Source organism: Monodelphis domestica, chromosome 8, assembly GCF_027887165.1.
Source record: "Monodelphis domestica isolate mMonDom1 chromosome 8, mMonDom1.pri, whole genome shotgun sequence".
NCBI lineage: Eukaryota > Metazoa > Chordata > Mammalia > Didelphimorphia > Didelphidae > Monodelphis > Monodelphis domestica.
Window position 1 is genome coordinate 235,817,427 of NC_077234.1, and position 16,478 is coordinate 235,833,904.

A 16,478-nucleotide genomic window follows, 5' to 3' on the forward strand; every position below is an offset into this window, starting at 1 on the left:
GAACCTTATTGTAAATTTTAGGTTAACTATTCATTTCTGAGTTTCTAAACTTTTTCTGACATCTGATGGTCTTCACAGGTTGTTTGTGGCTTCCACAAAATTCTCAAAAAATTCCCACTTAATTTCTTATGTCAACCTGCAATATATTGAAATAGTAAGGGGAGAAAAGCCATAATGTGGAAGGAATAATTGTGTGTAGAGATAAATAGATAGAAATACATAACTTTATGAATTATCAACCTGTCAAAAATTGTCCATGAATTAAATTAATTAATTTAATAAAATTTATATGACTATATAGTGAAACATTATCTATCTTTGATGTATATCATGAATATCTAGTGAAAATCATTAGAAAGAATGATTAATGCAAGATTTAAAATTCATTAAGGTTGTAACCATTGTACAGACTTCATATTAATTTTTAAAATTAATTTTGAAACCACATTGGGCTATTCTGTAATTGTTTCAAAAGGAGGGATTCTGAACCCACATATAAGCAAAATGACAAAATATTCTTTAGAAAGCACCATAAATATAAATATATATATATATATACACACACACTTTGTTTTCTAGATGAACATTTTCTTTAGAGATCAGAATCCCTCCTTTTGAAGCATATGTTTGTGTGTGTGCATTTCAAAAGGAGAAATACTGTCTTCCAAAGCAGAATGTGTGTACATATATATATATATATATATATATATATATATATATATCAGACAGACAGGCAGAGAGAGAGAGAGAGAGAGAGAGAGAGAGAGAGAGAGAGAGAGAGAGAGAGAGAGAGAATGTAAGACATAACAAAATCAGTCTCTATAATTTTCTTTGTTTAATTCGCCTCCATTTTTTTGTGAATTTCTGCTTGACTCAAGGCTAGTTTTTTGTCTTCTTCATTCCCAGAAAGGGTCCCCAATTGCTGGTATCTACCTTTGGAAGTCCAAAGGCCACTGATCTGAATTGCCAGGTAATGTTGAATATCTACTAATGACAACAAACCCTGCTAGTTGGTTAGACTCATATCTGAGATTATGATTTAATTCTCTTCCTCTTGGTCACTATAATATTTACCTGTCTCAGTTTAAATAAACCATATATAAGTAATATATATACCATTTATTTTCATTTCAGAGAGAACTATTACTTTAAAAGTCAGCATCATCACAACCTGTTCTGATTTTTAAATTGCAGATTTTTCTACAGAAGTTGAAGTTGTTCTTGTTGAAAACAGCAAAAACTAAAAGTCACAGTTGTCACATTATGGGGATGTGAATTTATTCTATATCTTAGCTTATACTTGGTGCATTCTAAAGCTGTATAAACTACCAGCTCAAGTGGAAATTTGGCCTTTTTTTCAACCTGGAATATTCCTACCCCCAGTTCATCCTTAATAATCAAACCAGCGGGATTATCACCACAACTCAATTTCACTTGGTTAAATTAGAAGCAGCCTCACCATTAGCCTATGGAAAATAGTCAGCATAGTTTACTGGTATCCTCATTCCCTTTCTGTTGACCTCTGTTAAGTTTAATCTTTCTATAGCTACTCATCTGTAAACTGAGGATGACAGCAACAATAATACGTGGGCATTTATTTATCTTCTCTGTTGACCTTTATAACAATGTGGCAAGGTAGATGCTATTATACACTGTTAGGAATTAAATGTCTTTCGCAGGTTCATACATCTGAGATGAGATTCAAAATAAAGTCTTTTTGACTTGTGAAAATTTGTTTTTATATACTGTATTTTTTATATCAAGGTTCTGTGTTATAAATTCCTGAAATCATTTCCTGCATATTAGGGAGAATTTCTTAGCCACCCCCTTCTGTCTATAGATCTTTGCGTTTTCTGTGTCCTGGAGAATGTGGTCCTTTCATAGACTCTGACTAACAGGAAGACACTTTTCTGGTGTGTGTGACCTGTCCAACTATGGGGATGGGGAGGGGTGGATGGGTAATGGGCCACCTCTTGATTAGCTATCGCCAATTAAATATGTCATGGAATCATCATGGGAGGGCTGAATAATGAGCTCCTAAAAATATCTTTATTAAGCTCAGGTTGTCCCTCATCCTGAGAGAGCCATGGAAATCTATATCACTTTACTGGTCATGACACTGATATAATCAATAAAGTTAAATTTTTACCCCAAAATCAGATAATTTTAATAAAACGGGCCATACATTTAGCACTCTATCCAGCGTGCCACACTGCTCCTACAATGAAAACTAAAATTTAGATAACACTTACAAATTTGCAAAGGCTTTACATATGTTATCTCATTTGATCAACAGAGCTGAGAATGATAATAGCTGATATTTATAGAGGAATCAAAAGTTTGGAAAGTCTTTTCAATGTATGATCTCTTCTGGAAATCATTTAACAACTACTTTGAAATGAAAAGTCATCTTTTGTACAGGATGTCCCAAGAGCCTCAGGGCAGACGTATTCATTTAAGTTTTAATAAGCTTAAAACTGCCCTGAGATTCTAAGGAAATGCTGTATGTGAAACAGATGTGTGATGGTCCTTAAGTTAATATTTGTAACATCCTTTGAGTCTTCGCAGACAACATGTTCGGAAAATCATTAGAAAGTATGATTAATGTTCGATTTAAAATTCATTAAGGTTGTAACCATTGTACAGACCCCACAGAACAAGGGGGCTAGTTCATGTTAATTAAAATGCTGGACTGTAATTAATTTTTCTCCACTGGAAACTAAACCAATCATTCAACTCAGTTTCTACAAACCACTCAATGACCCCCAAGAGAGAGACTCCACCTGCTGAGAGGAACCCCACAGGTCATGTCAGTAATGGATAATCTATTCATGTAAAAGGTGAAAATAACCATCATGCCAAGGATTGGTCCCTTCACTACATTTCTCTAGAAATATGAAGCTTGATGCTCTACTTCAGAGATATCAAACACACCGCCTCTGTGGAGCCCCGAACATTAACATGTAATTGGGAAAACATTTAACTAAATAAATACAAATGCAATAAAATGGAGACAAGCTAACATTTTAAAACAAAATCAATAAGAAGCTAGCAGGGATCTTTATGTATGGATTAGTGGCACCTATTTTATATGAGTTTGGCGCCACTGCTGTACATCTTCCATCATTTTCTCTAAAGCTTCTCAGGTGATACTAAATGTTGCAAGATAGAATAAGAAACCAGCTTTGCCTCTTTGTTTCAAGACTTTGATGAAAAAGAAAACAAGAGGCAAGGAACGTTGTAGTGATTAAATTGTAGAACCAAATCCCCATGACCCTCTTTCTAAATATCATAGGGTTGATTGGGCTGTGAACAAAAAGTGCAAAGTGGTTTGCCCTAGGGTGAGGAAACTAATTAGATGCTCTAGTAAGTATTGTAACCATGTCTCTTTTACTTGAGGAACATTCATAATTAAGGCTATTTTTATATTCTACAGTGATAACATGATAAGGCAAATAATAAACCTGTAAGATAGTGTTTGGTTAGCCCTAAGAGTTGAATTTACAAAGGATTAAAGTAAATGATTTTTTTAGGTCTCGTGGTTAAAAATGACTTTGGAGATTAAATTGTCTTTGTTACCTGTACCACTTCTAATAGCATACATGGCCCAAGAGTGCGAAGAAATAGGATTTCATTGGCATAGGGATATATTGCTCAATATTTAATAACTGGCTCTTTGAAAAAATAAAAAACTTATACAGGGAAAAAACTTAAGTTTAATATACAATATTAATATTTTCTCCATCTAAGACTTAGAATTAATAATGACAAAAATAAGCCAAGCCCTGATTTGTTACATTTGTTCATTTTGAGATGTAAATACTAACACTGAACATTTAGTACTGGGCTTTAAAAGGCAAGATGGCACCAGCATAACCATGGCAAAACTCCTAGATGAGGAGACTGGCTCCTCTTTCCTATGCAGATCAGAATATTCCCTGCAATTTACACACTTAGAGAATGCATGGTGCAGAGCAGCAAGCAATTAAGTAATTTGTTGATAATCATGTAGTCAATAAATGTCAGAATCCGGACTTGAACTCAGGTCTCCTTTTACTAGAAAGGCTTCTCTCTTTATCCATTATGTAATACTGCCTCTCTTGGACTAAGGAATTAAATCAAATGATTTTACTCCAAATGTTTATAAACTAAATCTATTTACTTATTTTTGACATTTAAAAAAAGTTTGAGTTCTGAATTCTCTCCTTTGCACTTGAGCTTCTCCTATCTATTGAAAAGGCAAGAAATGTGATATATTTATAGATGTAAAATCATATAAAACATTTCATGTTCCAAAAAAAGCATGAAAAATAAAGTGCTTCAATATCCACTCAAACTCCATCAGCTCTCTCACGAAGTGGATAGCATTTTTTATCATAAAGCTTTTGGAATTGACTTGGATTATTACACTGATCAGAATAGCATGGTCACTCACAAAATTGCTGTTATTGTGTACAGTATTCTTTTGGTTCTGTTCAGTTAGCTTTGCATAAGATCATAAAAGTTTTCTGAGGTTTTTCTGAAACTATCTTGCTAAGAATTTCTCATAGCATACTAGTATTCCATTAATAATCAGACATCACATGGCAGTTTGGAAGTCACAAAGAGTTTCAAAAAGCCTGTCTGCCCTTTAATCCAGCCATAGCACTGCTGAGTTTGTACCCCAAAGAGATAATAAGGAAAAAGATTGTTCATAGCTGTGCTTTTTGTGGTGGCAAAAAACTGGAAAACGAGGGGATGCCCATCAATTGGGGAATGGCTGAACAAATTGTGGTATATGTTGGTGATGGAATACTATTGTGCTCAAAGGAATAATAAAGTGGAGGAATTCCATGGAGACTGGAACAACCTCCAGGAAGTGATGCAGAGCAAAAGGAGCAGAACCAGGAGAACAATGTACACAGAGACTGATACACTGTGGTATAATCGAACGTAATGGACTTCTCCATCAGTGGCAATGCAATTATCCAGGACAATTTGGAGGGACCTATGAGAAAGAACACTATCCATATTCAGAGGAAACACTGTGGGAGTAAAAAGGCAGAAGAAAAACAACTGCTTGACTACATGGGTTGAGGGGATATGGCTGGGGATGTAGACTCTAAATGAACATCCTAGTGCAAACATCAACAACAAGGAAATAGGTTTTGATCAAGGACACATGTAAAACCCAATGGAATTGTTATGGGAAGGGGTGGGGGTAGGGGAGGGAGGGAAAGAATATGATTCTTGTAACCAAGGAATAATGTTCTAAATTAGCTAATTAAATAAAAGTTAATATATATATATATACATATATATATATATATATCACCCTTTATGTCTAAATCATGCACCCATTTCAACCTTATCTTGTTATACAATGTAAGATAATGGTCTATATCTAGTTTCTACCAAATTGCTCTCCAGTTTTCCCAGCAATTTTTGTCAAATAATGATTTATTGTCCCCAAAGCTTTGATCTTTGGGTTAATAAAACACTAGGTTACTATGGTCATTTACTACTGTGTATTATGTATCTAATCTATTCCTTGATTCCACCACACTATTTCTTATCCAGCATCAGATTATTTTGATAATTACCATGTAATATAATTTGAAATCCAAGATTGTGAGACCACCTTCCTTCACATTTTTTATTGAATCTCTTGATATTCTTGACCTTTTGTCTTTCCAATGAGTTTTGCTCCTAATTCTTCTAGCTCTATAAAATAATTTTTGGTAGTTTGGTATGGCACTGAATGAGTACATTAATTCAGGCATCATCATTTTTATTCTATTGACTCAGATTATCCACAACCTATTAATATTTTTCCAATTATTTAGATCTATTTGTGTCAAAACTGTTTTATAATTGTGTTCATATAACCTCTTGGTTTGTCTTGGCAGATAGACTTCCTACTATTTAATATTCCCTATGTTTAAATGGAATTTCTCTATTCCTTGCTGCTGGACTTTGTTGGCAATATATAAATATATAAATATTACAATATATAAATATAAATATATAAAATATGTTGATGAATTATGTAGACTTATTTTATATTCTGCAACTTTGCAAAAGTTGTTCCAACTAGTATTTAAGTTGATTCTCTAGAATTCTCTAAGTATATTCTCATATCATCTGCAAAGAGTGATAGTTTTATTTCATCATTGCCTATTTTATTCCATATATTTCTTTTTTCTTTTATTGTTATAACTAGCATTTCTAGTACCATATTGAACAGCAATGGTGATAATGGACATCCTTGCTTCACTCCTGATCTTATTGGGAAAGTTTTAAGATTATCTCCATTACAGACAAGATTGTCTCATTGTTGTTGTTCTCTTTAATGAAATTAATCATTTCTATTTTGTCCTTTGACCCATTCATTCTATAGGATTTCAATTCTATAGCTTCCATTCTACAATTTCTATTCCACTCTATATTTGCTGATTAATTTTTAATCTCTTTTGCTATGGTCCTTTAATGAATATAATTTTCATTGAATTGTGGTCTGAAAAGTAAGCATTTAATATTTCTGCCTTTCTGCATTTGTTTGTGAACTTTTTATTCCCTAATATAGAGCCAAATTTGTGAAGGTGCCACATAAAACAGAATAAAAGGTATATTCCTTTTTATTCCCATTCAGGTATCTTCAGAGCTCTATCATATCTAACTTTTCTAAAATTCTATTCACTACCTTAATTCCCTTCTTGTTTTTTTCTTTTATTGTTAGATTTATCTAGTTCTGAGAGATGAAAGTTTAGATCCCCCACTACCATAGTGTTACTATTTCCTCCTGTAATTCATTTAACTATTTTAAACTGCATTTGTCTTCTTCCCTCTTTGAACCAATTCCAGTGAGACTGACAGTTAACTGTTGCTTGCCTCTCTCCCCTCCTCATTTTCCCTCCATTGTAAAGGTTCTTCCTTGCATGGCTCTGTTATGTGAAATAATTTTCCCTATTCTTCTTCCTTCCCCCTTCTCCCAGAGCATCCCTTTTTCTCAACCTTTTAATTTTTTTTGAGATCATCTATCATAGTCAACTCACACTTATGCCCTCTATCTATGTATATTCTTCTAACTACCCTAATAACAAAAAAGTTCTTGGGAATTCCAAGTATCATCTTCCTCTATAATAATATATACAGTTTATCAAAATTAAGTCCTTTAAAATTTCTCTCTTGTAAAATAACGTTTATGCTTCTCTTGAGCCTTGTGGTTGAATGTCAAATATTCTTTTTAGCTTTGGTCTTCTCATCTGGGCTGCTTGGAAGACCTCTATTTCCTTAAAGATCAATCCTCCCCCAAAGGATTTTATTCAGTTTTGCTGGGTTGGTTATTCTTGGTAATCCTAGCTCCTTTACCTTTAGGAATTTCATATAGCAAGCCCTCCACTTTTATAATCTAGAAGCTGCTGAATCTTGTATGATCCCAACTGTTTTAACTCTGTTATTTGAATTATTTCTTCCTAATTCCTTGCAATATTTTCTCTTTGTCTTAGGAACCTTGGAATTTATCATAGTATTACTGGGCATTTTTATTTTGTGATCTCTTTCAGAAAGTGATTGGTGAATTCTTTCACTTTCTATTTTACTCTCTAATCCTAGTATATCAGAACAGTTTTCCTTTATAATGTCTTGAAATATGAGAGGAAGTATTCATTTAAAAAACATTTCTAAATAGACAGATTGGGGGTTACCGGTGTGTCATGCATGAATTTTCAGATGAGGTCATTGAATTATGCTTTGACTAATTACTGTACTATGTAACAAGAGAATTTTCATGTCATGGGGATGGTCTGGAAATGTTTGTAATTTTTTTTTAAAAAACATAAAGATTTTTAAACTTAGAAAATATATATCAATGTGAACAGCTCTTAATAGAATGACAAATAGATCTTGGTTAGAGTGGAGACATTTTGCATAGAATTTTTATCTAAACTTGATATTTTATAGTATTTTCTTTTCAAAACTAAAACTTCCATGAATCCATGATCTCACTGAAATGAGTATTCTCTCTAGCAGTGTAGCTCATACAGCTCTCAGCTCATTCATATCTTTTTTATCTGACTTACCACTTGTTTCCTGTAAAACGGCCACCGAATGCCCTAGCATCCTTTTCTATTTCTCTTTATGTTGTGCATACATTAACAAGACTCTCCTTTGTGTCCAAGCAACTACATGGCAGGCAGTGGATAAAGTTCCAAGTGTAGAGTCAGGAAGAACTGAGTTCAAATTTGGCCTCATTACTAATCCTTCCCCCTTCTCCCAGAGCCTGCATCTGTCTGTCTTAGATTTCTCATCTGTAAAATAAAGATAGGAAGGTCCAGGGTGGTCATGAGGACAAAATACAGTAATATTTGTCCAGTGGCTTGCAAACTCGAAATGCAATACAAATGCTAGCTATTATCATACCAGTGAGATTATCTCTTCCTCTTGCTATATAACTGACCCATTTTCCTTTAGTCATATGTTTCTTTGATGATATCATCCACAGCACATTTCCTGCCTAATTCCTTCATTTTCGTATGTCACAGCCCATTCACACACATACTCCTTTGCTCCTCCTTGAAGCGATTTCCAACTTTAACTATTCATGGAATGTTGTCTTCCATGACTTGTAAACATAAAACCAGCAAGAAAATATTGGTATTTTTAAATGGCTTTTGTGTCAAGGACACGCTTAAAGTCATTAAATATAGTCATTAAATGTCTTTAAAATAAGTCATTAAAGTCAATAAAATAACTTTTCTTCTAAAACCAATTTAAACCACTCTTGTCCTGTTCAATTCTGGGCACAGCTTATTGTCCACTTGCAGGATATGTCCAAGCTAGCTAGCTAGAGATTTGTTCATAAAGAAGAGAAAGCTTCTTACATATAATTCTAGTTCCTTGATCATGAATCAATAGATGTTCTTTTCTTCCACCTTTGGGATATGTTGCCACTTGGCATAATCTGCACTGATCAGTGAATCCAGACTTCTTTAAGATCATTTTTACCTAATTTCTGTTGACAATATCTTGATCCTCAATCACTATCATAAGCCATCCATTCCTATAAAGAAATATGTATGACCTCATCCTATGTATAGTCGTTCTTTGTAGATTCATGTGGATGTCACTCATAAAGCACCTTTTGATTGCATTGTTGGATTATAGTCATTTCAAGGTTTCCACACAAAAAATAAACCACTTTTAGCTATAGTCAACAAATTCAGTGGTGCATATCCATTTTCATTAGTGGCTATTACTTTATGGAGTGAGGGCTGTTTCCTACAAAAATATAAAACACTCTGTTTCAAGGGTCTGCAGAGCCTAGCCGATACCTCATGACCTTCCACCCTTTTAGTATTCTTGCATCTTCCTCGTTATTACATGCTATTTGATCCAGTGACTTTGGCCTTCTGGTTGCTCCAATAACAAAATGCTGTGTCTCTCACCTACAGGCATTTTCATCAGAGAAACCAGAAATGGCATTGAGGGAGTAGAGCATTACAGGCAAGGGAGACCGCTCGAGAAAATGCCTTGCTTGTTTTTATTTATCCGTTCTTCCTCTAGAAATGGACGTGCACAAATTATTCTTCAAACAACATTTCTGTTGTACATAGTGTGCTCTTGGTTCTGCTCACTTGACTCTGCATAATCCCATATAGGTCTTTCCACCTTCTAAGGAGAGAGAGAGAGAGAGAGAGAGAGAGAGAGAGAGAGAGAGAGAGAGAGAGAGAGAGAGAGAGAGAGAGAGAGAGAGAGAGAGAGAGAGAGAGAGAGAGAGAGAAATGGACAAGGTACACACTAAGTGGATGGAAGGTAACCTGATAGAAGAAGACACCAGAAGCTGTGGGAAGACCAAGGAAAGCTTCTGGTAACAAGGGGAAGTTGAACCAAAATCTTAAAGGAAGCCAGGAGTTCTAAGAGGAGGAAGCAAGGGGGGAGAGCATACCAGGCAAGAGGAAGAGCCAAAGAAATGGCATGAGCAAGCAGCTGCAGGGTGGTAGGTGAGGAGTAACAAGTGGGCCAGCATGTCTGAAACACGGATGGGTGAAATCTACTGATAAGGTAGAAAGGGTGCAGGTTGTGAGAAGGCATTTGTCACATTGATCCTACAGAACATGAGAAATCATTGACATTTTAGGGGTTTGGAAGGCAGTCCGACTAACACTTTGGTATAAATAACTCAGGTAATTTATGGGAAATGGATTGAAGTGGGGCAAGTTTGAAGCAAGGAGATCAATTAAGGAAGCTATTGAAATGGAGGTAAGACAAGAAGTGATGAGAGCCTGATGTAAGTGAGTGGCAACATAAGTAAGTGGAAGAAAGGGCAGAAAGAAGTGATAAGACCTGGCAATTGACTGGATACCTAGGATCCACTGGAGAAGGAAATGGCAAATCACTCTAGTATTCTTGCAAAGAAAACCCCATGCATAGATATGGTCCATGGGGTCATGAAGAGTCAGACACAACTGAACAACTGAAGAACAACCACAAAACTTAGGGTAGGCAAGAATTGAGTTGATACTATTGAAGAATGGAAAATGATACTAAAGTGGAGAACCTGAGTGGCTGGGAAGATGGTACCCTTAACACTGGTTCAGAAGAGGGAGGAGAGAATTTGGGGGGAAAGAGAATGTGCTCTGCTTTGGACATGTTGGGTTTGAGCTGCCTACAAGACATTAAGTTCAAAATATCCACTAGACAGTTGACAATGCGGGACTAGAGCTCAAGAAAGAGACAAGAGTGGGGTAGTAATAGATGATATTTGGAGTGTATATTTGATGGTATGCTAGATAACTAATGGATCAGGTAGTTATCTTCTTTTGCCTACCCTCCTCCCTTTTATACCTCCCTCCCTCCCCTCTTCGAATCTCCCTTCCGCCCCCCTTCTTCCCTTCAGTTTCCCCTTCCCCCTTCTTCTTCAGCCTCTTTCTAAGTCACTCAATCATATCATAAAGTAGCCTGGTCACAGGTCAAATGGACCTAATTGTCCTATGGTCTGCTGATCTATGTCCCTGAATCTACATGTCTCTGAATCTATATGACTCTGTTTCATGTCCCTGTTTCTATGTGTTCCTGTATCTATATGTCCTTGTTTCTATGTACCTATATCTATATGTCCTTGTTTCTATATATCCCTCAATCTACATGTCTCTGAATCTATATGACCCTGTTTCTATATGTCCTTGTTTCTATATGTCCCTATTTCTATGTCCCTGTTTCTATATGTCCTTGTATCTAAACCATGGCAGCTATGGGGCACAACGGATTGAGTGCTGGGCTGGAAGTCAGGAAATTCAGCCATTTTTCAGACTTTTCTGACTCTTTATGATCATATTTGGGTTTTTCTCAGCAGATACTGAAGTGGTTTGCCATTTCCTTCTCCAATTCATTTTGAATCTTCCTGACTCCAGACCCGGCATTCCATCCTCTGCACCAAGCTGCCTGTGGAGTCAGGAAGATCTGGGTTCAAATCCAGCCTCAAACTGTCTGGCCCTGGGCAAGTCACTTAACTCTGTTTGCTTCAGTTTCCTCATCTATAAAATAAACTGGAGAAAGAAATGACAAACCACTTCTATATGATTTCCAAGAAAATCCCAAATGGGGCCAGAGTCAGACATGACTGAATCAACAATGAAAAAAAAAATCTAAACTATCTACTGGTATAGACTAAATGTCATCATCTTCCTTTCAAATGGGTTGTTCTGGATACCCTCCAAACTCAGTAGGTCCAAAACAAAAAGCATTATCTTCCCCACCCCAAACCCCTGAAAATCTAGCCCTCCTCCAACTCCCTGTTTCTGCCACCATTTTTCTAGTTTCTAATGCTGTCCTCAACTCCTCACTCTCTCTGTTCCCTCATAGCTGATCAAATCTTACCATTTCTTACTCTACAACAGTTTTAGCTATAACATCAATATCTTCTTCTCACACAGATACCTTCATGGTCTACTTTTCCTCTTCCTATAGTATTAAAACAGTCTGCTCTTTGGGCTTCTTTCTCCCTCCACTCCACTTATCCTCCACACAGCTGCCAAAAATGATTTTCCTTAAGGGCAAATCTTACCATGTGTCACTCATTTACTCAATAAACTCCACGGGCTCCCTATGCCCTATAAGATCAAATAAAACTTCTCTCTTTTAACATTTAAAACACTTCCTAACTCACTTCTATCTATGTTTCCTTCCAGTCTTTCCATACCTTGTTCCCTTGATGGACCAAACTGGCTTCCCTGTTCCTTTTCATCTCCTCCTCCATAATTTTTCATTGACTATCCCTATCATTCAGAATGCCCTCTCTCCTCATCTCTGTCCTTTAGAATTCATCTCTTCCTCTAGGACTGAAATAATAATAATAATGCTGGTATGTAAAGTATTAAGGTGGTATGCTATGGGATACTTTGCCTGATGGCTGCGAAGCACTTCAATTATCCACCTGTAAGGGAGGTTCAAATGTGAACCTCCTTCATTGGACTGTGTGCAAAAACACAGTCTTGGAGACTAAATGTTTCCCTATAAAATTCTATTTATTTGTAACTTTAAAGATATAGATATAAGGATTAAAACAACAAGGAAGCTTTAACACTAAAAGTAAGCTAAATACTCCAGCCACTTCTATGTTTGATTCATGGCAAAGTCTTCTGATTCTTGAAGCTACTCTGAACACCCTGCCAAATAACAAATTCCCCATAAAATACTATCTGACTAAATTCTAACTAAATCCTTATATGAGTTAAATTATATATATATATATATATATATATATATATATATATATATATATATATATATTTGCCTGCAAGCAAATAATACTAGTGTGCCCAAAATGGCTAGGCACACTGAGGTTTGTAATATTTATTGGGAAAGAGGGGGGATAGAAAAAACAGGGAATAACTGAAGGTTTGTAGCAGGGAATAGAGGAATTGAAGGGAGAGAGGGAATATGGCTGCTGGTGAGGTGAAGGTGAGAGATACCCCCTGCCGAGAGGCTATTTTTGACCAAAATGGGGTGTCCAAGAAATGAGCCACTTATGATAGCTTGCGGGGATGTCTTTCTTGCTGGATTGCTGCCGAAGTTGCCACAGAGCAGGCTAAACATGGACCCTCCTGAGGGACAAGCCTTTCCCCCTGACTTTGGTTGCCCAGCAGGGGTCCGATAAGGACTGTTTGTAGTGTGATGACTGAACTGAGGTTCAGCTCCCTCTATGCCCCAGAAAAGATAGTCTTATCTGACTGTGATATTCTAATAAGAGAAATTTTAATAACCAGTTTGAATTGGAGAGGATTCAGGGAAAAGGGAAGAGGGAGGTCCCTAAATAAGGTTGGAGTCTTTCTCAGCTTTGGACCTGAGGCCAGGCCTCACAGGCTGGTGGAGGGTTTCTCCCACTCCTGTCTATGCTATATCTGTGCTAGCTTTGTCAATTCCAAAATCTTAGCAGTATATAGCAAGCAACAAGAACAGTTCTGACCTTCAGAACTGATTGGGCTTGTGTCTTCAGGCTGAAGCAAGTAGAGGCACCTCAATCCAGAGACTTGGAACCAAAAGCTCCTCACACTCCCCACGCCAGGAAGGAAGTCCTAGTCACAAGACCAACTGCCACTCCCAGTTGCCCCTTCCCCCACCAACTGTCAGTCTTGTCAATTTCTTCTCTATGGATATTCCCACTGTTGCTTGTTCCAACACAGTGGCAGAACGTTCAGAACTTGTTCTTGTTTCCTTTCCACAGTTTGTTTGACTGAGCTAAAACTCAGAGTCTCAGCAAGCAAGGTTTTTGGTCCTTCTCCTTCCAAATTAAGTTGTCTCAACAGCAGATATTTTCTGGGTTTCTTCCTGATGGTTTCTCAAATCAGGGGGAAAAACTCCTCAATATGGTTCAAAATCTCCCTCAGACCAAGACTATGGTCTGAGAGAAAAGCCAACAGCTAACTCTAAAACCAACCAGAGTTTAACTGCCTTTCTTTTCCTTTTTTCCTTCTCAACCCTCAGCTAAGAGAAAGACAGAACAAAAGTAGACAAGCTCAGAAAGTCAGGTTTTTCTTCACTTCCTCTCAAATCCAAAGTCTCTGGTAAGAGAAGCTGACAGCAGGCTCATTGGTTGTCAGACAGGTCAGACTCAGAGCAACCTGTTGGCTTTCTCCAGCTCCTGGCTGAACATTCTAAGAGAACCTTCCATCCAGTCGGGTCTGTTCTAACTTCCACTCAATGCTAAAATTAATCTTTCCAGCCCTTATTTCTAAAACTCTACACTAAGTCAAATTACTATTATAAGACACAGCTTAATTTTCACAGTCTACACAATACGTTTTCTTATTCCCCCAGTTATTATTGCCTTCCTTTCCTACCTTATAAATAACTACTTTTTTATTAATTTGATTATTCTTTCTATATTTATTCCATAGATTCATACTTGGCTCCCTTAAGAAAATGTAAGCACCTTAAAGGCAGTATTTTTAAATTCCTTGTATTTCTATCCCCAGGACCTAGTATAAGACTTTGTACATATTAAGTGTTTAATAAATGTTTGTTGATTGATTATCAGGCTGAAGCCATAAGCAGGAACTTGTTAAAAGTTGTGATCTGTACATTATCTCTATACTGTTATTATTCTTGTCTCTTTTTTATTGTGTTATTAGTTGTTTCCAATTCTTCATGATCACATGTGAAGTTTTCTTGGCAAAGATACTAGAGCGTTTTGCCATTTTCTTCTCCAGCTCATTTTACAAATAAGGAAACTGAGGCAAATGAGATTAAGTGACTTTTCTGGGGTCACACAGCTACTAAGTGTCTGAAACCAGATTTGAACTCTAGTCATTCTGACTCCAGGTATTCTATCCACCGTGCCACCTAGATATGCTTAAAACTAAATTCCCTCATAAAACATCATATTTTATGTGTATTGTTCTGGCCATAAATTGTTGGTGGCAAGTTCTAAATAGACCAAGTTTCCCATAGTTCATCAAGTACTCTAGTGTTCTCACTATCAATAGGTCTATTTTATATATCTAAAGTATATGAATAAGCCATGAGTACGGAATTGTCAGAGACTTTGCAACCATCAAGAAAAAAGAGAGCATATATGTATTATACTTTCAGGTTACTTATTCAATAATTCAAGACTCAACAATCTATTGCCTTTTACATCTCTATATCTTATTAGTAGAACTTTTTGGTTCTCAGTTAGTTTTGGGGGTGTGTTTATAGATTTTTTAAAATTTAGTTGTGAATGCTTCATTTAAGGTACAAATATGTGTAATTGGCCCATATTTGAAGGAATCACCATTATTGTCATTAGGAAAAGTTAGGTCATGTTTTTGTCTGGATTATTAACATATTCTTCATCATTTTCTTATCTAAACAATGAAACAACAATAAATTCTGTGTTGTAAATGCTTACACTGAATATTTAACAAGCAGTCCCCCAAGACAGACAAGCTTATTCTGCTAGTAGTTATGGGTCTTATCCAGCCCTATCATTTTCCAGTTTTATAGTAATGCTAGAGTTTCAGTCACCTCCCATGATATGACCATTCTGTTGTGTTCTATCAATACTATACAAGCTTCTTATTTGGACCATCTTTTGTTTTCATTGTGTTGGTCTTATTGCAACCCTATAAATGTCCAGAAATTTCCCACATTTTCCTGATGGATCCTCTCTTGCTTCTGATTCCTCTTCTTCTCAAAACTATAATAGAGTTCTGATTAATATTAAATCATTGATTTTGTCCTTTGTACTCCAAGTTTGTATAATTTTGTGTAGTTTTATTTAACTGTATTGCATTGTATAATTTTATATGATTTTAATTTTTTGATTTATGCTTCAAATTGATCATTAATACAATGTAGACCATCTGATATCCTTTTAAACAAAACCCTTACCTTCTGTATTTGAATCAATACTATGTATTGGTTCCAAGGCAAAAGAGCAACAAGGGTTAGTCAATGGGGGTTAAGTGACTTATCCAGGGTCACACAGCTAGGAAGTTTCTGAGGTCACATTTGAATCCAGGATCTTCCCTCTCTAGGACTGACTCTCAGTCCACTCAGCCACCTATGTGCTTCCTCCCAAAGAAATTGCATCATCAGGAAGAATCAGAAAGGAGCAACAAGGAGTTTTATACCATTTTCAAGTTGCTGCAGAGACACTAATTATGTCATGCAACTACCAATCATCAATACATCAATGAGTAATAGGTAAGAATATACCATATTGATTGATATACTTTTATTTACCAGATTCCTATTGGTGTATTTCTTTCTTATTGTTTTTAGTAGGACAATATAGAATTCAAGATCGGTTTTCTTAAATAAACATAGATAGGAACTAGAAATGGTTGTAAGCTTCCAATGCCTCTCAGGAGTTCTCATAAATCACTTCTCACAGACTTTTTGGTAGCTCTGAAGGCTCAGCAGGATCACAGAAATGCTGGCCAGCTGGGCTCTAGGGATACCACTGAATGGCATGAGCAGCTAAGCAATGTGATGAAAGCTGCTCCTTCAAACCT

General features: G+C 36.2%; 1 non-coding gene across 1 annotated transcript; it reads right to left on the minus strand.

Annotated features, from left to right (window-relative positions):
- Nucleotides 1-16,064: 16,064 nt before the first annotated feature.
- On the minus strand, nucleotides 16,065-16,190 carry LOC130456001 (U8 small nucleolar RNA). The gene has a single exon (XR_008914288.1). It is a non-coding gene; the product is annotated as a U8 small nucleolar RNA (small nucleolar RNA).
- Between the last annotated feature and the right edge of the window lie 288 nt (nucleotides 16,191-16,478).